This window comes from Pteropus alecto, unplaced genomic scaffold, assembly GCF_000325575.1.
Source record: "Pteropus alecto unplaced genomic scaffold, ASM32557v1 scaffold71, whole genome shotgun sequence".
NCBI classification, from domain to species: domain Eukaryota; kingdom Metazoa; phylum Chordata; class Mammalia; order Chiroptera; family Pteropodidae; genus Pteropus; species Pteropus alecto.
Genome location: NW_006433024.1, coordinates 17,461,662 through 17,486,396, shown reverse-complemented (window position 1 = coordinate 17,486,396; position 24,735 = coordinate 17,461,662). Strand labels below are relative to the sequence as shown.

General features: G+C 40.5%; 1 protein-coding gene and 1 pseudogene across 1 annotated transcript in view; both read right to left on the bottom strand.

The window, feature by feature from the left end:
* ACCSL (1-aminocyclopropane-1-carboxylate synthase homolog (inactive) like) overlaps positions 1 to 24,735 on the bottom strand; it is a 122,990-nt gene that overhangs the window by 49,459 nt on the left and 48,796 nt on the right. The window lies entirely within an intron of this gene.
* On the bottom strand, positions 12,678 to 12,797 carry LOC112476682 (annotated as a pseudogene).

Here is a 24,735-nt window from a genome sequence, read left to right as displayed (position 1 = left end):
CCCCACCTCCCCACCCCACGTTGTGCCCCTTGAGGGCAGAAGCTGAGCTTGGATTTGCTCCTAACTCCGTTTTCAGCATTGAATCCAGTGCTGTGCTGGGGCCTAGTTGAGTGGCAGAGCGAGGCGGGGGAGGACTAAATAAATATTTATCAAATAAACAACTGAACAGACAGAGGCCCCTGGTGTGTAGATGGAGCTGGAAATCAGGGCCCCAGCGACAGACCCTGCCTAAGAAAATGGCCCAGACTCAGCCCCTGGCTTCCGGCTCTCCCATCTCTCCCTTCTCTCCCTTTGGTCCGCCCCCCCGCCCAACTGCCAGCTTCCTGCCAGGAAACACAGCCCCCAGGCATAAATCATTAACTAGAATCACCTCCTACAGCTGAGCAGCACTTCAGCTCTCAAAACGCTTTGCCTTCTATTATCTTGAATGATGCTTGAAACCACCTTGGAAGATGGGCAGAGGCGGTGCCCACCCACCCAACAGGAAACGAGGGAAGCGGCATTCAGGGTGGTGCTGGCACCACCGGAGCGGAACACAGGTCTCCTGTCACCCTGCTTTCACAAGAAATCTCCAGGACTCTGGAACTGTTCTGTTTCTCCAAGGACGTTCATTGCATTTTAAACAGAACAGCAGAGAAGCCCCTAGAAAGGATGAGTGTTAATGGCAGCATTTCAAGCCTTGTGACATCTGGCCGGAGGAGAATGCAGGGCTGGGGAAAGCCCTGGGCACACTGGGAACCTCTCTGCACACATCCCCTCCCTACCTTGGGACAGGATTTTGTGGGAAAGCCAGTCTCCTTCCACGTTGTTTCATGTTCCCTGATAGTCAATGTTCCAGGCTCACCTTCCACCCGACAACAACTCCACTAGCTCTGGAAGCTGGAAAGAACTCACTGTGCTGTCTTGGCCAATTCCCTTTCTCTCCCTGGGCCTCAGTTTCTCCATCTGACAAATGGGGAGTTGGTTGAAATCTGAAAGGCCCCTTGTAGCCATGTAGTATCTCTCTGCTCTGAAGGTCTCTGGACCCCAGCTCTGAGCTTTCCTGCTGGAGGATCCAAAGCCTGTGTTCTGATGACCCTCCACACCCCCACCGCACCTGCTCAGAGCCAACCCTGTGGTAGCCACAGGAGCCGCCGGCATTTCCCAGCAGCTTCTGCTCTCCACAGTCCAGCAGACACATGCCACCTGCTCTCGACATCTAAGTCCTGTGGCCCCAGGTTTGGAGCCATTTCCCTCTGTTGGGCAAGTCTATGACAGGAACAGGACCTGACCTCTGATTGGTAAACCCATTGTGCAACATGGTCCTCGAGGGGAAGGCACGTGGCCGACGGGAAAGGCACCCAAAGGAGCCAGGGCCTTCTTTGAAATGAATATCTTGGCAAGACCCACAGAGAAATGTCCTTTTGGACGCCACTCGTTCTGGGTCACTGCTAATTTGTTCAGAGCCTGGCTGCAGTGTTGTGCCCCAGCAGTGTCCCTGAATAGAGTCTTGGTAGGTCACTGTCAAGTACGCGTGGAGTTGCAGGGGCAGTGGATGAACTAGCCTTCTGGTTTCTGCACTCAGACGTCTTGTTTGTACTTAGACGTGGTCTGGGCGTGCAGTACATTCCGTCATCTGAGCGCCCTCTCCCAAGGCAAGCAAGTAATGTATTTTTAGTAATAAGGAAAAGTCATTTAGTATCAAGTCTAATAACTAAGCATATAATGTTTGGGGCTAGGAGAAGCAGAAGTAGATGGAGGAGGAATTTCAATGCCAAGGCTATACGGAGCATTTTTTTTTTTCCTTACAATGTTAAGTGGTTCTGAAGATCATGAAATATTTACACTGTTATTTGGTATACATGCATCATAATGGCCATGTGTACTGGACACTTACTGTGTGCCAAAAACAGGGCTGGGGATTTTGTACATGTTTTCTCTTGTGCTCACAGCATCTCTGCAAGGCAGATTTTTAAAAAGTCCTTTAATTGCTCTAAAGCAATTAAAGTGTTCTATCTCGTCTTGAATCTATTGTTTTCGGCAATTTATATCTTTCAAAGAATCTTCGTGTGTGTCTAAAATTTCAGATGTACTGGCATCAAGTTGTTTGTTATATTCCCTTCCTTGTTTAACATCTATAAACCTCTAGTTACGTCTGCTCTTTCAGTCCTGATCTTGGCAATTGGTGTTCTCATCACAGATGAGGAAACTAAGGCTCCACGGGATTGCAGAATCACCTCAGTCATGGTAACGGTGGAGAGGCTGGAATCCAAACCAGGTCTTTCTGATTCTCCCTACCTCCTACCAGGCCTCTCATGATTATTTTTAAGAACGACGACATTTAACGCGTGATTCACGGAAGTGACCCAGGCATGTATCTCAATTCTCAGTGTGTTCTGTAAGAAGTTACGCACGTCTCTTTTGATCTTAATCCATAGCATTCACCGTGCCTTCCTCCTGCGTAGCAGCCCTGAGCACCCGTCCCTTTCCTGCACTGGCTCCTCCCCCACAAAGCGCATGGCTCCCCGCTGGCTGCACTCACAGAGGCCTTCTCTGCCCCGCCATCTGAAAATAGCTCCCCAGCCCTGTCACTTTCGCTCTTCTTTGCTTCCCTTCTCTCTTCTGCATGATGTTGACCAATACCCAAAAGGATCCTGCGTATTTATTTGGTGATCAACCATCTCTCCCCCTGGCCCCTTAGAAGGCACATCCATGAGGGCAAGGACCATATACCCTGTAAAGGCATAGAGCAGGTGTTTGATAGATATTTCTGGATAAATAAATAAATGAAAGCAATGAAATTCTTTTGTCTTAAGGATGTTCTATAATTCAAACTTGGCCTTCTGTTTCTCTCTAATTAATTCCAAGTAATTGCATTTTCTCTGGATCACTTTTCTTCTAAAACCCTTTAACCTATGCTATTTTCCTATTTGTCTTCTCAAGCCTCTTGAAGTCTTGGGGGAGAGGAGACATGGTCACCTCCATTGAGCAATAGGCCAAATGGGGCTCATGGAGTTGTGGATAGATGCTGCAATACTACACAAACAAATCCCCCTTCCAGCCTGAGGGACTGATCCCCCACTCTGAGCCATCAGCCCCCTTTGGGGAGCACCTCAGATAAAGAGATTCTGCTTCCCAACATCCTGCTCCTTCCTGGGCTGCTGTACCCAAAGGCTGACTGATGAAGCATGAAGACCTTCCCCATAGCCCCCACCTGGACAGCACTGCAAGGCCACTCCATCGTCTGTGACAGCAGGAGGGACTTCCAGGGTCCTCCAGCAAGTCCATGGCCAAGTGGAGACCAGAGCCCAGGCCACTTGGCTCCCGGGCCCCACTAGAGGGTTCGGGCTACTTTAAGCCAGGTCCAGTCTGAGTGCTGGGCACCCCTAAGTCAGACACACATGCACACGAATAATGACAGCCAAAAGTTTAAAGTGATAATAAGTTATATGAAGAAAGGTTTTGAGACAAGGGAAAATCAGGCGGGAGAGGTGGGTTAGATTGCTGGTCCTTGGAAGCCCCCTTTGAGGGAGATGAAGGGGAAGAATGGGGTCAGCTAAGAATGCTGCTGTGGTCCACAGCTCTCTGGCTAGTCATGCTAGGTGGAGCTCAAGCTCTGTCACCCCATGAATTAGGAAGGGGAGTTGTTGGAGGCCGCCGCAGGCCTGTGGACAGCCCTCTCATGCTCCGGTGAGCTGAGTTGTAATCCAAGCTTACCAAAGCTTTCTCAGCAAATAGATTCTGGCTGCTCCATACCTTCAAAGTCCCAGACAAACCAAGATGCAACATTTGACCCTCTCCTTTCAGCTCTTTTGTAGGGAGAATGTTTTGAATGGATGTGGAAAGACAAAAGAAGACTATGAAGGTGCCCCAGGCAGAGAGAGGGGCTCGGGAAGAGGAAAGCCAGCCTCACCTCTCTCAAAATCTTGCCAAACTATTTGCAGGCACAGGTACCAAGGCTATGCCCTCCCCAGCCTGGGCATTCTGCCAAAATATCCTGGGAGAGGCTTGTGAGTAAGAGGTCCCCAGAGCTTAGCTTCTGGGCTGGCCTCCTGGACCTTGGAAAGCAAACTTCCCAGAGTAATAGCAAGAAAGATGAATTCCTTCCTATGTAATATCCATCAATGGTAGTGGGGGAGGCAGGGGTAGGAAAGAGCTGGCTAAAATTGAGAGGAGCATATATAATGTTGCATTGGAAAAAAGTTTTGCTTTAACGTACACACATTGACCAAAAATGCCCCCAATTAAAAAAAAAAAAAAAACGGTAAACTTGGCTACTGTAGCAGATCCTATCCTCCCCTATCTATACTCCTTTTTCCTGACTTGCAACTTGCAGCTTCACATGGCAAGCGTCTGTGGTTCTATGTCTGGGGGTTTCCTCCAGCACACGGAAAGCCCATGTCCAGTGGCAGGTAAGAGGTACCAGGGAGTTAATACTCTCGAGTAGTCAACTCCAGCCAGTGATACAGGAAATGGATGACAAATACCCTGCTGGTTGCCCCTTATGTGGGTTGACATGAAGGCATGGCCCAGAGGTCCTCCGGTGGCTTGAGGCCAGCTGCACACGGCGGTGACCTGCTCGTTAATGCGACCTGTACTGGTTTCCTTTCTGCTCTGACTTCCCCACTTCCCTACTCTTTCCTGGGATCACAACCCACATAAACTGAACTCAAATCCTTGTCTTGGGATTTACTTTGCGGGGACCAAAAACAACCTCATAGAGGACATTCTGGAAAGGAGGCCATGTAGTAGGGCCTGGGCTCAAATCCAGGCTTCTCCCTCTCCTACCTAGGTGACTTAAACTTCTGAGCCTCAATTTCCTCACCTGTAAAATAGGGGTGATGATAACAGTACCTACCTTAACAGTTTGTTGTAAGAATTGAATGAGATAATTAATGTAAAGCATTTTCATGGTAACTGGTACTTAGTAAATACTCAAAAACTACTAGCTATAATTTATAGGAGGCCAAAAACAGAGAGCCAAATGACAGATGGCAATTTGTGGGAAAATATTTACAACGAATGATAAGCAAAGGATTGTTATCCCTAATACACACAGAACTCTTAAAAATTATAAGGAAAGACATGAATAAGTGATTCACCGAAGAATAGACAAAAGTACCAGATACACATATTAAAAGATGTTCGACCTAACTTCACTAATAATTAACGAAATGTAAGAAAATCATAATAATTCAGTCACATAAAAAGTGTTCAATTATCAATATTTTAAAAAGATTGATAATACCGAATGATGAAAAGGGTACAGCAAAAACAGGCAGCTCATGAAAACGTGAATTGGTCCAATCTTTCTGCAGGGCAATTTTGCAGTTTTTATCCAAATCTCAAATTCAGAAACTACTTGTAAGAATTTCTCCTACAGACATTCCACACTTGTGCGTAAAGATTCAGGTGCAAGAACATTCATTATATTATGGAAAGAAAAAAATTTAAACACCCAAATGATGGTCGATAGCAGGTTAAGTAAATAAATTATGATATAGACAAGCAATAGAATTCTAGGCAGCCATTAAAAAGAATGAGAGATTTATACGTGCTGTTGAGATGAGAGTTATTATGAGATAGAAAAAGAAGTTGCCCCATTCTGTAGCTAGCAAGATTGTATTTCTGATCAGATACTTTTGTATACCCTTGTAAATTGTTATAATTACCTAGATAAATCTGGAAATAACAAATACCAAGTAGTGAAAGTTATTTCTGAGGCTCAGGATTACAGGAGTTTTGTTCATTGTAGTGACACATTTCTATAATGTTTAAAATAGGCACTTAATCGGAAAAATCTATGCCAGTCCTGCCTCCCATTTCTCTTGAGCTGACAGAACACTGTACAAGCATCATCACCCCACCTCTCAAGACCACATGGGACAGGCTGAGGAATTCCAGGCACCAACGGGCCGGCTCGCACAACAGGATCATTTTAAGTGAAGAAAATTCATGAAATAGTACATGCACCATCAGGTGAAGATATAAAATTATTAATATCAAGAAAAAAAATACTGGAAGAAGAAAAAGAGGAAAATATTGACAGGCACGGTACATTGGTGACTTTTTTGTTCTCATTTTTAAAATTTTCTGTATTTCTCATATTTCTTACAATGAGCCAATATTTCTTTTATGATTAGAAACAAAGCATATAAATTTTAAAAAAAGATATAATCAAGTTGGGATGGTCTCAACTTGCCATGGCAGAGACTTACCTTTCAGAAGATTTGAGAAAATGTTCCGAAAATGGACCTCTTTATATACCAAATATGTAGATCGAACAGGACACGTTAGGTGGGTCCAAAGCTTCTCTGAGTGCCTGTAGCTTTTTTCCTGGTATTAAAAGGCCACGACTGCTCCAAACGACCAGAACAGTCCCTACCGGCCCAACCAGAACGGTCCCCACCAACCCCTGTTGAGACTATACCATGTCTCATGAAGCTTCTGTCTGGCTTAGGTTTTGATGAAATGATAACCGTAAGAATTTTACTTTGGCCAGATATAAACCATCCAGTACCTGGCCCCTCACCCAGATATCAGAGAAAACAATTAGAAACATTCCTTCTGCAAAATACTCATAGTAGTAATTAGGGATTAAGGTTCTCCCTATTAAACCTCAAGCCATAGTCTCTTCCACTCAGGATCGAAGTTGGGCTGAGTACTTAAGGGAATAAAACTCCTTACCAGACCGGTTCACAGTGGAGAAAAGAGTGAATGTGGGTGTTTGGGGCATTACGTGAATCAGGTGTTTCATCACCGAACACTGTCTCAACATGGAGAGAAAAACAAGTCTCCCCGCCTCGGAAAAATGAGAGATAAGGTGCCTTCTGACCCAAGCGGGAACCAATCCCACCTGTAGGAATAAGCAGAAGGGACCTTGGCAGTGGGGAGGCTGAGGAGGGAGCTTCTGAGCCCCTTGTTCCCTGCACCCTGCTGGGACCTCAGAAGAGCCTCTAGTACACAATGATCTACATGAACTTGTAGTTCATTGATATTTATGTCTTCTAACCATATGTCAAGAATGTCTTCCAAAACATTAGACAAAATGGCAGGCCAAGGGCAGGCCTTGATTGGCTTGAGCTGAAGCTTCCTAGCGGCAAGTAAAAAAAGAGATCTTCTCGAAGCCAGTGTCATATGTGTTCTTTACGGCGCATATCCTACATGTTACACAAAAACAGCGTCATTTGTTAACCACGATAACTCTAAGAGCATATGCATCTGCATCTTACAGTTAAGGAAAATGAGGCTCAGAAAGATGAAGTGACTTGCTTAAGTTCACCCAACTGGTGAGTGGTGAGGTCCAGATTCCAACCGACATCAGTTTGACTCTACAAACAGAGACTACTGTTAGATCCAGAGAGAGAAATCTCCAAACAACCCTGCTGAATTCCTTAGGCAGGATGCTCAGTCGTATTCACTCCTATTGCTGCTGCAACAAATCACCACAAACCTAGAGGCCTAAAACAACACAAGTGTATTATTTTAGAGTTCAGAAGGAGGTTGGAAGCCTGAAATAGGTCTCACTGTGCTAAACTCAAGGTGTTGGCATGGCTGCATTTTCCTCTGGAGACCCTGGGGAAAATCATTTCCTTATACTGTGCAGTATCTAGAGCCGACCAAATTCCTTGGCTTGTGGCCCCTTCCACCATCTGCAAAGCCAGCAATGGCTAACTGAGTCTTTCTCACACGGCCATCTCTTTGGTGTCATACTTCCGGCTCCCTCTTCCTCATGTCACACTTTTGTGATCACACTGGGCACACCTAGATAATCTTCTCTTTTAAAGCCAGTTGATTAGCAGCAACCTTAATTCCTTCTGTGACCTTAATTCCCCCTTGCCATGTAATAAAACATCATTCACAGGTTCTGGGGATTAGGATGTGGATGACTGTGAAGAGGAAGTGGTAGGGGACAATCATTCTGCCTACCACACTCAGAGAGACAGCAACTTCATGGAGTCACCAAAGCCAGGGTCTGATTTTCACCCTCACAGAGGTTTGGGAAACTGTTTCATCCTGACCAAAATGTCCAAGAGGCTGATTGCTAGGCGATGAACATCAATGATTTATCATAGTGGGAAGCCCCCCAATCCTGGTCCTGAGGGGGTCAGAAAGACCCAGGAAGAGGATTATTTATACAATCTTTTGTTTACTATTACGAGAGTAATACCTGCTCATGCAAAATCTTCGAATGTTACAGCGCGTGTAATGTGAGACACTATAATGTGTTCATCGGGACCTGTTTCCCACTCTCTCTGGGCACACGGCTGGCCCTCTTCTCCCAGCCTTGCCTGTAGTCCAGTGTGACCACGTGGCACGTTCCAGCTAATGGGGACAAGCAGAAGTGAAATGTACCACTTCCAGGCCTGGCCCCAAGAAAACTTTTATAGGCCTTCCTTCTGAGACACCCCACATGGAAAATGGCAGGCCTCAGGATGGAACCAGAACTCTGGATCTCTCTCTACTTGGAGAAGAAAGGCACACTGGTCAGGACGCCTGTTTCTGTGCACACCAGGCAGCTTTGGCAATTTGTTACACTAGCTAGCATTACCATAACAAATAGACGTTAAAGTTTTGTTAAATCTTTCAGAATGGTTTACAGCAGGCAAATATAAAACATATACCTATAATACAAATACAAAAAGTGCTTATTAATATAAATGCTATTTTACAATGTGTTCTTTTTCACTTAGCAGTAGACTAAGGGCATCTTTTGGTACATGTGGATTTAAATTTTTAACAGCTTGAATGAGGTATAATTGATGTATCAAGAACTGCACATATTTAATAAGTTTCCTTTGTTTCCCTGAGTTTCCGTGTGTGTGTGTGTGTGTGTGTGTGTGAAGAACACTTGACATGGGATCCACCCTCTTGACAAATTCTGAAATGTACAATACCATATTGATAACTACAAGCACTGCGGCTGCTCGGACTTTGGGCTAAGACTAAGTATAGCATTTACTTAGTTTTTTTAATAGCATCAAATTTCTTGGATAAGGTTGTCCCAGAATTTATCAGATCAATCCCCTATTTATGGATGTTTCAAATGATTATATTTTTTTAGTATTATGAATAAACTCACCACGATGTTTCTGCACAGATATCTTCGCATAGACTCATGAGGATTTCTAGAGGCCATGTTCTTACAATGAGGATTGCTGGTGCCAAAGACTCACTTATACACTTATCATTTTGAAGGGTTATCATCAAATTACCTTCCCCTGAATTTGTATTACTGTCCATTTTAACAAATAGTGAATGGAAGTGTTCGTTTTCCTAAACCTTTTGTCAGTATCACATGCCATCCAGCTATTATCTCTCTGCCAAATTGTTAGACAAGATATGGAAGCTCATTTGTTTTGAAACACCTAAATACACCTCATTTTTCATAAGGTGTACTGGTGGCTTGTATATTTTGGTGAGCAGAGAATTATAGTTTAGGGAATGGGGTGACCCTAAACGACATCCATGCCACAGAAATATTCAAACAGCTATCTCTGATCGATCATAGAGCCCATATCTGGTGACACTTATCAGTTACTTAGAGCAGGGTAAAAAATGCCACATCCTAGATTTGGGCTTGTGACCTCATTTAACAAATAATTACTAAATGCCTACTGTGTACCAAGCACAGGCTATGCCCTGGGAATATAAAGGAGACTAAAGAAGAGCCACTCCTTCTCCCCCTCCTTGCTAAAAAACCATGACTCTCTTCGCTCTTCACTCAGCTCTGTGCTGGAGCCTTCTCCACCCTACCCAGGTTCTCTGGATCCTGGGTACCATCCCTGAGCCATTGGATTAACCCACCCTAGACTTCTTGTGATGTGAGAATAAACAATCTTTCCTGATCGACCACTGCATTTTGAATCTTCTGTACTTTACAGCTGAAAACATGCTTTATATCATTTAGTCCTCACCCGGTAGGGCAAGGATTCAAAAGGCAGACAGACTCTGAAGGATGAATAGGTGTCAGCCCCAAGAGTTTTCTAGGCAGACAGAGCTGCCTGCATTTGCGCATGATCTGCTTTGTGACTTAGAAGAAGCTGAATTCAGCTGGAGAATGATGGTGCTAAAAAATGCACAATAATGTGAAGGTACGTAATGCCATTGAACTGCATAATTAAACTGGTTACAGTGATAATTTTTATGTAATGCATATTCTACCACAATAAGAAAAAATTAAGTCTTATAGAGAGGACTAAATCTAGTACCGATGGCTACAGTGTAAAAGATGCCAGAGAAGAAAGGAAACTTTCTAATGAGACAAATACCAACAAGGAAAAGGGAAGAATGGGCAGTAGAGGAAGATTTTGAGAGCGGTGAAGAGGTAGTTAAACAGAAGGTGGGAAGATGAATGCACTGACTGAACAACTATACACCTGGTTCTGGGCTCTTCCCACAGCCTGGAAGTCATCTTACAGAATCCTCACCAAGATATTTAAGTTCTATTTTACTCCCATTTTACAGATGGGGAAACAGAGGCTCAGAGACTTAAGTGGATTTCCCAAGACCCCACTGTGAATAGACAGTGAGCTTGGCATTGGAACTCCAGTGTGACTGATGCCAAGAAATGCCTCCACACCTGGCCTCTGGGGAGCTAGTGATCCAGCTAGCTGAGGTAGAAGGTAGTGGAGAGAAGGTGAGAAAGGTAGGTTGAGACCCTAAAATACCAGGGGAGTTATCTGTACTGAATTTAGTAGACAATTTAGGAATGACTGAAGGTTTGGATCTGGAATGCTGCATAAAATTAACTGGGATTCACTTCTGTGGGTTAAGTGCTGATCTTCCCTGTTAAATTCAGGTGCTGGGCTGAAAGAGGTAACCTTTTAAAGAACTGGCGCCTGCCAACCTGTTGCTACAAATGCGCCTAGCAGAGAGAGGTACCCTGAGGTGCGTGGTGGCTCGTGGCTGCTTTCACTTTTATGTGCAGCATCTGTTCTCCTCTCAAACACCACTGCTGTGCCTCTCCCCGCCCCCGCCCACGACTCTTTGTTTTTCTTGGCAAGCAAAGAAAGTCCAATGAAGTCCAGGGTGAGGCTTGGCTTCAGTGGCCCTAGCGTCATAAAGCTCTAAAAGGGAGGAAAGAGCAGAGAGGTATAGGATCCAGCTCAGCTTAAGACACTAAGTTCTGACCTGGTTTAGGACAAGTCAGGACAACCCTTTGCGCTGACAGCCCCTGCCTCTGCCAAAGCCTGCTGAGACAAGTGAACAAGGGACTTTCAAACACCATCCACTACCTTTAGTTCAGTCAGGACTGATACACACGAAAAAGCATCTCAGTGCTGTCCTTGCAGTCCATGCTGTCTTCCTACCCAGACGCACAGCTGGTATACCTGACAACAGCCAGTGGCCTGGGAATGACGCACTGGAGAGGTAACACTCTTCCCTTGGAGGTGACCTAAGGAGAGCCATGAGCTTAATGAGATGAGCCAGAGATGACATGTTAAAATTAAAAACAAATGGAGACCAGCTTTTGAAAATCCCTGAGTAGGCAAAACTAGTTTACTCATACAAGCAAATCTTGATGTATTTTATTTTGTAACTCTAACTTGATCTTGGTCATCTCTCACTAATGGCTCTGGAAATCATAAACAAACTTGAACTATTTCCCAAGGTGCGTATGAGGTAACCACTGACCAATTCCCTATCATTTAGGGAAACTTAAATGATATAACAATATTATAATTACTGATATAATAATATTATAATTATAATTATAATATTATAATTACTGTGAAGAATCAGCTATGACTGCTTTCTTACTGTATAAACCACTTTATTACGACATAGCCCTGAGCTTCGTTCCATGTTTTGGTTTGAGTGCTCCCGGTTTGCAACTGTCTTTTTGGTGTCTGCGCAGTAAATATTTTACCAAATACTACTTATAATTCATTGGTTTCCCTTCGGCTATTTTTTTTGCCTTATTTAAATTAAATTTATCAGGGTGACATTGGATAACATTTTTCTATCATACATCATCTGTGTACTGCACTTGTTGTGACCAGAATAATCAGACTCAACCTGAGTGCTTTGATGATAGAGGCAGTTTATTAGCCGGTGGCTGTCCTTCCAAAGGAGCAGCCCCGAAATGCCAAGATATAAGGTTTTTAAGCCCTAAATCCTATTCCTCATTCTGTCTTAAACACAAAGGTCCATCTTTCTCCTATTCACTACCTGTCAACCCACTGGTCAGGTGTGCAAGCGGGGAGTACAGAAGCAGAAAGCTTGTTGTTAGAATGTTATGTTCCTCTGGGTGATTGCCTATGTTCCCATGGGCAATAGCCAGTGTTCCCATGGGCGATGGCCGAACAGTAATTTTCACCTTATATACAATTGATTATTTTTCATACCACGGAAGCAAGCAGGGTTACACAGGCTGAAATGGGCAGTTAGCGTATGAGCTCATTGTTACAAGTTTCATGATTAACAGAATGCGGTTAGGGGTTCCAGAAACTAGGCCTAAGGTATAGACTTCCTTTGTCCAGTTTCAGGTTTTAATTGTCCTTTAACCCTTTCACATTTCAGCAGGCTATTACACACTGTGTGCTCACCACCCAAAGGCCAGTCTGACTCCCCTTCCACTACATCTGATCTTTTATTTTATTTTTTTCATTTTTTTTAGGCAAAGCAGCCCTTGGTTGACCTCACAGATTGCAAAGACTTGGTCAGCTTACAATCCCTTATTTTTTTAGTTTTTAAGCCTACAGCATCTGGTCTTCTTAGGTGGTCTCCCATCCAAGTACTAACCAGGGCCCAACCCTGCCTAGCTTCTGAGATCAGATGGGATTGAGCTTGTTCAGGGTAGCATGGCTGTAGACTATTTCTGATCTTTTGATAGATGCTAAATACTACCTCTGAGCTGGAAGGGCATCGGGGTAGTGTGGGACTTGCCATATCATTTACTTCCTGTTAAAAAGTTACTTCTTGCTCTTAATTTTGAATCTTTTCAAACATCTAGAAAATGTTAAAAACAGCTGCCCCACACCCCATCACCTGGATTAAATAGATTTAACCTTTTTATCAGATTTACTTCTCCTTATCTCTTCTTCTTTGGGAGAAAGCAATGTAAGTACAGCCGAAAACTCATCCGTACTTTCGCCTCTCCCACCTTCATCTGAAGTAGCCACCAAGACACACACTCATACATATGTTAGTTTTTCACTTCCAGTATACATGCACATAGACATATTAATAAATAGCATATTGTGTGATTTTGAGCATCTAAGTTTTACTATAAATATCCTTTTGTAATTTGCCTTAGTCACTCAATATAATGTACTTGCAATTTATCCATGTCGAAATGTACAGCTCTAAGTTCTTTCACTTTTTAACTACTGGTTAGCTTTTTGTTATATGATTATAATGATAGGATTATGTTAGATGATTTAAACCACAAAGGTTTGAACCACTAAGGAATATAGGGTTGTTTTTCATCTTTTTTTTCGGGGGGGGGGGTTGTTTTGTTTTTATTTCCATAGTATGCAATTAATATCCTTATACGTGTTTCTTCATGTACTAAGGCAAAAGTTTCTCAATAGATGCCTAGAAGGATAATTGTTGGGCCGTAGCGAAATGAACATTTCAACTTTAGTACGTATTACAAAATTCTCTATAAATGGGTTACACCCATTTATACACCCGCAGGCCAATTAGACGTGATCAGTTTTTGCTAAATTGATATATATGAAATTTCATTGTTGCAATTTGCATGTTCTGATTTCTAGTGAGGTCAAACACATCTTCTCAGAAAAGTTATCAAATACAGGAAGCCCAGCACATACACATACTAGGAACATAAGAATATATGCTAAAAAATTATTTGTTGTTTATATATCCCGTATTTTTATTTGTTAAATTCTGTGACTTGCCACAGAATTACTTTGCCTGTTTTTCTATTGACTTTGCTATTGACTTTTTTTCTTATTATTTGGGAGATGGCCTTTATGTATTCTGGACATAAGTCAGTTTTATGAGTTCCAAATATTTCCTCCCCATCTGTGGTGCTTCTTTATACTTAGTAGATGATATCTTTTTTTTTTTAATTTCAAAGTAGTCATAAACACATTTTCCCTATGTTTTCTTCTAAAAAAGACTTAAAATCTGTCTGTAATTTATAACTACATGTGGTGTGAGGTAGCAACTTAGTTTTATGTTTTTCCATATGGAGAGCCATTTTTCCCAACTGAATATATTAAATTGTCCATATTTTCCTCACTGATTTGTCATGCTTCTCTGTTTATTCTATACTCCCATACTTATGAGGGTATGTTTTTAGGTTTTCAATTCCATTTCACTGGTCTACTTTTCTATCCCTGCCCCCCCAAACTTAGTGATTACTATTGCTTTAATAAATACCAGTATGTTATAGGATGATTTCTCCATTTTTCTCCATCTTGTCTGCTCTTCTATGCTCATTTCTCTTCATATGCATTTTCCCCCAATCTGATAACACAGGCATATTTAGAGATTAAAAGATATTGTCTGCACATCTCCAAAGACTCTCTTTTTGTATCATGAAGTGGTCTGACAGCAGAGGCTTGGGAACTGGACTACAGGTTTGGATTCCTGGCTCCATCTCTTTCTAGTTCTCTGATCTTGAACTTAACTCGTTTATGCCTGTTTCCATATTTTAAAATAGGGACGAAAAGTAGAATCTACCTCCTAGGGTCATTATGAGTTTTAAACAAGTTAACATCTACAAAGAGCTTTTCTTATTATTAGGTAACATGTAAGCGCAGAATTAACGTGATTAAGGACTTAAGCTCCGATGTCAGAATAGAATTTCCCACTTCATTCATTCACTGAAAATACAAAACAATTCTTTTGTAAAATATGACACAGAAGAGGACATAAAGCAAAGGTACAGTACATCCTCTATCCAACATTGTAAAGCAAACAACTATATAATCACTATCTGACAAAGAAATGGACCATTGGTGGCAACCAGGTCCCACCTGTCGCTTCCTTATTACAGCCCCTCCCCAACCCCCCCACCAAGAGGCAAGCATCGTGGGGCTCTCACTATAATCAAAATGTTGACCCTTCTTTAATGATTCTCTTCATTTCCGTTAATTTTTTTCTTTAAAACCTACTTTGTCTAATAGTAACATAACTACATCAATTACTTGTTTAGTGCTTACATGAGATAATTTTTTCATTCTTTCATTTCTGATGTGTCTTTATGTTTTAGATTCATCTCCTGTAAACAGCATACAGTTTGATTTTTTAAATCTAGTCTGATGTCCTCATTTTTAAACTAGTCTATTAATTTTTAATAAATTTACAAATGTATTTGGGTTTAAATCTACAATCTCATTTTGTGCAATCTATTTAGCCCACTGTTCATTTCTTTTTTTCTTCTTTTTAGCCTTAGGATGAATTGAGCAATTTTTTTTTTTTTTTTAGCATTTCATTTTTCTTCCCCACAACTACTCTCTGGTGTTATTCACCCCTCATATCCTTTAAGTCGTTATCCTGGAAACCGTGACACACACTCAAAACTTGCCAGAGTCCAGCACAACTCAATACCAAATCCTCTTTCTAGACCATGTGAGAACCTTTAACTCCAATTATTCAATTTCTTAATTTCATGCTATTGTTGTGGTGTGAGTTCTCATTTTATAATTTTAAGAGTACATAAGGCATTGTTATTGTTGTTTTATAAAGTCAATGTTCATTTTGATTTCCTTCTTCGGTACCATTTTTCTTTTTCAAGCCTTCTTGCATTTCTAACCTTCCAGCTGTAATCATTTCTCTTCTGCCTGAAACACCTTTAGTATCTCCTTGACTACAGGATTTTTTCCTTTTAAAGAATCCTTATTTTGACTTTATTTTCATTTTTTATTATGAATAACACTTTTTATTTTGAAAATTTTAGGCATAAGCAAAAGAAAATAAACTAGTATAATGAAGCGCATTTACCCATCACAAGTTACAGCAATTACTAACTCATTAACAATCCAGTTTTCTTGGTCTCCCCACATGCAGATCCTCTCACCCTAAATTATTTAGCAGCAAACATCATGCCTTTTCAACTGTAAATATTTTAGTATGTATATCGTAAAAGAAGAGGACTCCCTTTTAAACGCAACCATATCATTCACCAAAAAAATATCAGTGATGGATGTTAACTAAACTTATTGTGGTAATCATCTTATATCAAATCATTATGTTATATACCTTAAACTAATACAGTGTTGTCGATTATATCTCAATAAAACCAGAAAAAGAAAATAGGGAACAAATATCAGCAATAACTCCTTATATCACCATATATCTTATCAGTGTTCACCCTTCCCCAATTGTCCTACTAATTTTTGTTTTTACAATTTATTTGAACTGAGATGCAAATGAATTCTTTATATTGTTATTGATTAATTTGTCATTTAAGTTTCTCCTACCCTATAGGTTGTCCCTCCATCTTTTCTCTTTCTTGCATGTTGTTGCTGCTATTATTGAAGAAACAGTCTGGATTTTGCTAATTGTATCACTTTACTGTCATTTAACACATTTCTCTGTTCTCCATATTTCCTTGAAATTTATCATTGGATTTGGAGACTTAATCCAATTCAGGTTCAAAAGTAAGGTGGTGTTTTTGCATTAGGAAGCACACAATGTCTGGCTGTTTCTCTTTGGGAATGTAAATAATGAACTGATAATCAGTGCCCAGATCCACGAATTCATTAGAGGTTGGAAAATGGTGACATTCTAACACGAGCAGTCTTTCTTCATTAATTAGCTGGAATGCTTCTGTGAAGAGAAACTTCCCTCATCAATCATTCGGTAATCCTAAAGTACAGCTTATATAGGAAAGGCAGAGTAATTTTATATTTAGCATTTCCAAAATGAGTTAGTTCCTTGGTATCTCCCAAAGGTGATTAAAGAGATTTTTTGGTATCATTATAGATATATGCATTTAAATATATTTAATGAGTTTCAATTCGTTGTAGTTATTACCTTTATTGACACTCTAGTTATTCCATCTATGGTCAATGACAGCTTATTCACGTTTCCTCCTGAGTCGTTCTGACTGACCATAGCAGTCTTTAATAGCTTCTTTGCTTTCTGGTGAGAAAAGATATTATAGGCTCACCCTGCACTTTTGTCCAAAGATTCACAGTAACTTTTAGTGGCAAGTGGTGTGTAAAGGCTATAGTCTGGGCACCAGGGGACTCCTTGTCAGTCATCGTTTCTGGACCTTTCAGTGGACAGAACTAGGAAGTATGTTCTTATTTTTAAGATAAAATATATCACAAGAAGAAAAACATTATGAAATGATGCCGATACTGAAAATTCAAATTTAGGAGTACAGGGTTTTCATTTAATCTCATTACTCATGCTCACATCAAAAATCATAGTTCTTAATGACATTAACATATTTATTGCTTTATCCTACACAGGGCCAGGACTAGGATGAGGTCAGTGAGGCACATATTGTGCAAAATTCAAGGTGGCATCACTCTCGGAATGGTGCAGGTGCATAAGTCCCTCCTTAAATTCTCTCCTCTAAGGGTCTCACTCACCATACCCGTAGTTCTGATGCTAATTTCACCCTATACACACAACAGTCTTAGAATAACAATGCCACCACTAACACCAATAATATGATTATTATAAATAGTTGTTGTCGTTGTTCTGGCAGTTTATTTCTTATCTTTTCTACTATGTATGTGTAGGAAATTACCACGGTTTAAATACTTGGAATAATTCTTTTCTGTATCATTATGACATCAATTTGGACTCATTTGCTTTATTTTACTTTTAATTTTAGGAAGTAGGTCTTAAACTTAATTCTGCTTTATAATGATATAAGAGATTTGCATGGTTCCAAAGTCAAATCCAAAGTCAAATAAGGTTATTCAAAGATGTCTATGTCCTCCATTCATAGCTCTGTTCCCTCTCACTGTGTCCCTATATGCAATCTTTTAAAATGTATATATGATTTTCCTTCTTAGTAACATAACAAATATATATGTGTGTACCCCACAATTTCAGGTAAAAGGTAGATATAATACAGATTTTTGGTACTTAATACCTTAGAAATCATTCCAGAGTAGCATGTAAAGGTAGTCCTCATTCTTTATTACAGTTGCACAGTCCTTCATTGTATGGATGTGTCATGGTTCATTCAACCAGCTTCCTACTGATGGAATTTGGGTTGTTTCCCATCTTTTCTATTGTAAATAGTACTACAATGGATAACCTAGTGCTTTTGTCTTTTTGTCTTGGGTTTTTTGTTTTGTTTTTGCTTGAAGGCTATTTCTTCAATGTTTTTGGAGGATATTTTCACTGGGGACACAATTCTAGGTTGACATTTATTTTCTCTCATCACATTGAAGAAGTAACTATATATTCTGTTATTACTACTGCTGACAAGTCAACTCTTTGGAGGTAACCTGTCTTTGCTCCCTATCTATTTTTAATAAGTGTTTCTCTTTTTCAATGGTTTTCTACAGTTTTGCTATAATATATCCAGGTAGAAATTTCTTTAATCTTGCTTGAGATTATTTAGACTTTTGGATCTGTAGATTGGTATCTTCCATCAATACCGAAAAATCCTCAACCATTCTCTCTTCAAATACTGCCTCCTACTCTTTCTTTTCTATCCTTGCAAGACTCAAACATATGTTAAATTTTCTAACTATACCCTTTATGCCTCTTCTCATTACTCCTATATTTTTCACCTTTCCTTGCTGAATTCTGGATATTTTCTTCTGAGTTATCTCAAGTTCACTAATTCCCTATTCTGATGTGTCTAATCAACAATTAAACTATTCACTGAGTTATTCATTTTCAGTTATTGTATTTTTTTTCTTTCTCAAAATTCTATTTGGTTCTTTTTTAAATAGTCTATAATACTTTTTACAGTTTATAATTTATTGCAGATATTTTCAACCCCATATTTCATTTCTTTAAACCCAGTAAGCATCAGTATATTATTATTTGGCTCTAATGATTTTAACATATTAAGTCTTTAGGAGGTCTGTTTCTGTTGGTTCTCACTCATGGCTTCATATTTCCTTATGCACTTGGTTATCCTGACATACTGGACATTATCTATGAAAAATTAATTGCAAGAATAATTTGAAACCAGTATGACATTACTTTTCTTCAGAAAAGGTTTTTGTTTTTTCTACTAACCACCTTGATATACTAATAGTCTGAAACTACCTTCAGTTCAAGACTTGAGATTCCCTGGGCCACCTGGTGAAGCAAACTTGAGTTGCAAGTCTGCTCAAGGACTGGTTTACTTCCTGTTTACCCTTACCCTTAAGTTGTAGATATTTGAAGTTACAATTTAAAGGAGAAGATTTATCACTTTTGTAACTGATTCTGCTAGATTAGTAAATGACTTCATGGCAAAGGTGATTTTGAGTGCTGGGCTTTCTTCTCTGAGTTTTCACCTTCTAGATTTTGGCTCAATATTCCTAACTATCTTATTTATCTTGTCGATTCTTTAATGCTTTTAACAAAATGAATGTATATTTCACCCAGACTTTTAAGTTGTCACTAGTAAGAGGATCTGTCCAAACAACTTAGCTTGCCATTTAGAGAAATAGTTTACCCACATTCTCATGAATTTTAGAGATAGGCCCCTAGAAGCCAAGGAATACCAAGGATTGCTGGAAACCACCAAAAGCTATGAGAGAGCCATGGAATACATTCTCCCTCAGAGCCTCCGAAAGGAACCAACCCTGCCAACACCTGGATTTACAGCAGCTGGAGGACACTTATATAGCTGGCTACCATAAGAAGTCAGACCATCAATGTGATCCTTGCTCTAATTTCAGAGGTATTCATTTTGAAATGGAAATCTCTTCCTGTATACTTGCCTTTGGAATAATGGCCATTCCTGAATATGCATTGAACACCTACCATTTGCCAGGCACTGTTCTCAGTGCTGAGGACACCACAGTGAACAAGAGACAGAAATTTCTGCCTTAGTGGAGCTTTTCTTATTGTGAAAAGAAAAGATATCAGTTCAATATCTTGGTACTTTGGCTCTTTCAAATTCTCAATGTTATAATGATCTTCCATATCCACTGGAGGAAAACTAAGATAAAACATTCTGGGGTGAGAAGTTGCATTTAATAAGTGAAGAAATACAATAAGAGAAACATGGGGAGTGAGTTATCCTTATGACCTCATTTTTTAAGTGAAGATTCAAGAACAGCTCCCTCAACCTTCACTGAAACTACCTCAATGCTCTCCACCTTTTCTCATTCATTAGATGTTGATCTGTTTTTTCTCTGATCTGAGAGCTCCTTTTTATATCAATTGCAATCAAACTGCCCTACACTTGCCCACCAAAGGGGTTGAGGGAAGACAAAAGTAATTTTTTGGACTGTTAGTAACATGAGGATAGTATTTGTAAGCACTATTGCCTTGCAAACTATTACTACATATATAAGATTTATTTTCCAGCATATATATAAAAATCAACCAAAGTACAAGGCATTTGCATTTAAAAAGAACCCTCTGTGATGTATATGCATAGGGAATCCATAAATGGAATAGCTATGTATTAAAACTAGCACTCAGGATCATTTTGTACACAGAACACATAAAATTACTTAGCTGCCTAGGATAAATAATGTTGGATTATCTCACAAAATCTGTGTCCTCACCCATATTTTTGGCACTGAATGTGTCTCACATTGTGTAGTCTTTTTTCTAAGACACTGATCTCTAAGTCCTGTGTACATCAGCATTGCTTTGGGTGGGTGGGTGTTTATAAAAGGTAAAATTTATTTTTAGAGGTTGTGGTTTAGCATTACTGAAGTAGGGCCCAAGTATCTGAATTTAACCAGCTCCCGGGAGATTCTGATGCAGAGAAACCCTACTCCTAGGTGTTATCTCCATGGTCCTGACTCATTACTTAGGTTTCATTTGACTTTTCCTTTTAATTGATATCCACCCTCTACTTGGCCTTACTGGTAAAGTTGATACAGCTCTCCTTTCTTGTGCCCATCAGTGACAAGTAGCTACCTGTGCCCTAGTATATTTCCTATCTCCTGGGTTTAGCCCTTTCACCTACTAAGACTAGGTGAGGCCAGATTTTCTAAGAAATATAAGATTGTTGTCACCAGCAGGATTACACAATCAAGCCCAGCTGTCAGTTTGAGATGGATTCTAAGGCCCCTCCTGATATTGGCATGAATCACCAGAAACACTTCAGTCATATAAATTCAAAATCGAGTATTAGTAACACCAATAACTTCATTTTCCTGAGAACTGGTTGCTACCCAGAGTCCCTCTGCATCCATTTCCAGAAGCCCAAAACTATTTCCATGGGGCTAGGAATCTGAATACTGAGGTAAAGGTCAATGGGGGACACAGCCGTGAAGGTAGAATGAGCCTGGATTCTAGCTCTGCTCCTTGCCCATTGTGGGATTTTAGAAATAGGCCTTTTCTTTCTCGGAACCACCAAGAGTACCCTCATTCTTTAAAGCTCAGGACACTCTTGCTGGACTCTCGGGGAAAGTCAAAGAAAGAGTGGATGAAAAAGTAAAGGGCTGTGATCACTCATACATTCAACAAGTATTTATTGAGTGCCCACTATAGGTTGGCCCAAGAGATACAATGGTAACAAAAACAGACATCATGTCTGTTTTCATGGAGCTCACAGTCTATCAGGGTAGACAGACATGAATTGACTAATCAAATAAATAACTGTGAAATTCTGTCAAAGCCATGGAGCAGGGACCTAAGTGTCAAGGAGCACTGGTGAGGGCTGTTAACAGAGCTATTGGCAGAGTGAAGTGTTGCCTAGCTGAAGGAAGACAGTGGTAGCAGGATTGGTAGAAGGCAGCACCGAGGTTGAAGGTGTGAGGCTAGAAGAAGACAGTTCAGGTCAATGAGCTGACGCCCGGGAAGCAGAGTGGAAAAGACTATTTAAGAATCTGGACTTTCATATGTTGCAACATCCTTTGTGCTGGCTCTTCTGGATGTCCTTCCATCTTTAATCTACCAAAACTCTTTTCATTGTATACTCATCAGTTTGCTTCACTCTCATGACATGTATAAGGGGACAATATGACACAGCGGTCAGAACGTAGGCTTTGGAGCAAACAGACCTGGTTTCAAATCCTGGATGCACTGCATAGTGCCTGCATGACCTTGGGCAAGATGTTTCATCTCTCTCAGCCTCGCTTTCCTCTTCTGTGAAATAAAGAATATTACTTATCTCACAGGACCAGTAATAATAAATTAATATATGTCAAAGTACCTAGCACAGAGTAAGTGGAGAATAAATGTGAGCTAATGTTTTAAGCACTGTTTTTCTAAGCACTTGGTATGTAACAGCTCATTTATTTCTTGCAAAAACCCTATGACAGTTACTATTACTGTTGACATTTTATAGGTAAGCATTTTATCATTCATTTATAACATGTTAGATACTGTGCTAAGAGCTAGGATTGGCAATGAGCAAAACAAGTGCAGGCCCTGCTCTTAGATGCAGGAAGAACAGTTAAAATGCTACTGAGCTCCCACTGACAAGTCTGAGACAATATGAGCCTCCGTACGAATAATGATAATAACTATTACAAGGTGTTGAGTAAAACAGGAATTCATAAGTCCATACCGATAAAATTAACTGAATGCACGAATAAATAAACAGGAGTATTCTTTCTTATGTTCGAATGCCAACTAATAAATATATAGGAAACGATGGAGTTCTTAAAAAAAATATCATAGTAGTAACTGATTCAGGTAAGAATGGTCAATGTATAATAAAACCACAGGGTGAAAGTTTAATGAGGAATGGGATATTCATATACTGTCAAAATACTTATTAATTACAGTGAGGAAAATCATGTCTTTACAGTAGAAAAACCTGGCAGATACCACCTTAAGTAAGTGATTAAAGTCGACCCCACCAGTGGTGGCACAGCCTGGCATCACGTGCCTCCTGAGATGATGAACTGCAAAGGGCACAATGTTGCTTCTGTGGTATTCTTGCCAAATATGCAAACCCTGAATTTAATCATGAAGAAATAGCAGATAAACTCAAATTTAGGGATATTCTACAAAATAACTGATTTGGACTCTTCAAAGACTTTAAGATCATGAAAGACAAAGACAGGATGAAGGACTGTTCCAGATTAGAAACCTGGCAGCTACGAGATGCTGGGTAGGAACCTGGAACAGAAAATGAAGTTTTTTTTCTTATAAAGAACATTATTGGGACAACTGGAAAAATAGGAATGTTTATAGGTTACATCATAGTATTATATTTACATTAATTTCCTGAATTTGATAACTGCACTATGGATATCAAAGACAATACTTTTGTTTTTAGGAATACACACTAAGGGGTACTGAGGAGTAAAAAAGCTTCGTATTTGCAACTATCTCTCAGATGATCCAGAAAAAAGTAATAATAACAATAATAAAGTAATGTGCGTGTATACTTGTGGATAGACAGATAAAACGATAAAGCAATGATGTAAAGTGTGAACACTTGGGGAATTCGGATTAAGGATATACAGAAGTTCTTTGTATTTTTGTACCTTCTTTCCTAAATCTGAAATCATTTTAAAATTAAAAGCTATCCAGAAAAATCAAGAAAAACTTCGACCTTCCCTCACCCCACTCCTATTGGGGGAGGGGTGGGAAGGGAAGTGGTAGAGAGAGCACCGCTGACTCTAATCCTTTGAATTGGCAAACCCAACAGGAGGGCTGTGCCCCTGCAGACAGCGTGGTTTCCGGCTGGCTGGGAAAGGGTACTGACAACCAGAATCATTATTTGTGGCCCTTTTCCAGTGCAGGAGGAAACGACAAGAGGAAACAGTGAAAGCTCTGTAAGGCTGAGGAGCTGGTCCCTGAGGACTGGCACCTAGAAGCGGGGTGTGGGCAGGAGGTGGGGTCCTGGCAGGATGGTGAGGCTGCAGAGCTGGCTGGGGACCAGGGATTCACTTCCCCAGGGCTCTCTCCTGTTAAGGGTGGAAAATTTTCAAGTGAGCAAACTAGCTAAGTCAGCTACAGGGAAGAAATATCTTTAGATATCAGAAGTTGTCCTACTTGCTTGTGTGTGGTTTAGGAAGTGTATTGTATAAAATATGTAGATGGCCAATGTCTGCTTCTGTAATCCATTTACTTGTTAATTAAGGGTGTTGTTCCGGGCAAAGATATGCTAAAAGCCAACTTCCACTTCTGTAATCTGCTTGCTTGTTCAGGAGACCACCAGGATATGGTCTTGAGCTTTATCAGCTGCCTGCTCTGAAAGCTCGGGGCTGATCTCCTCTAGCCCTGCGTGGTAGAGAATCAGTCGCCGGCCGGCTAATAAAGGCTCATAATTAATCTCAATTGGCTCCGTGGGTCTCAGAATCGTTCGCGCCATAACACTCCCACCACAGGGAAAGGGGAAGGAGGAACTGGAAGAGACTAGAAAGAAAGGAAAGGAGAAAACGAATGTCTACTCTCTGCTGAGCACTGTTCTGGGTGGTTTACATATGTTACCTTACTCACCCTCACAGTTTTGAGATAACTGTTATTAGTCCCATTTCAGAGATAAGGAAATAGAGGTTTAAAGAGGTAAGGACAAAAATTCTATTTGGGGCAGTATAGTGGAATAAATAGATATGTTAACTGACTTTTATGATGAGAGCAACTTTAAAGGCTGGTTAAAATAAGAAATTTTTAAAAAATTAATCAATGACCTGGCAGGAAAGAAGGAGACACTTAGAAGGCCAAAAATAAGAGAAATCAGGAACCCAGAGAGGTGGGCAAGGCAGGAGACTGCCTTCACCCTTG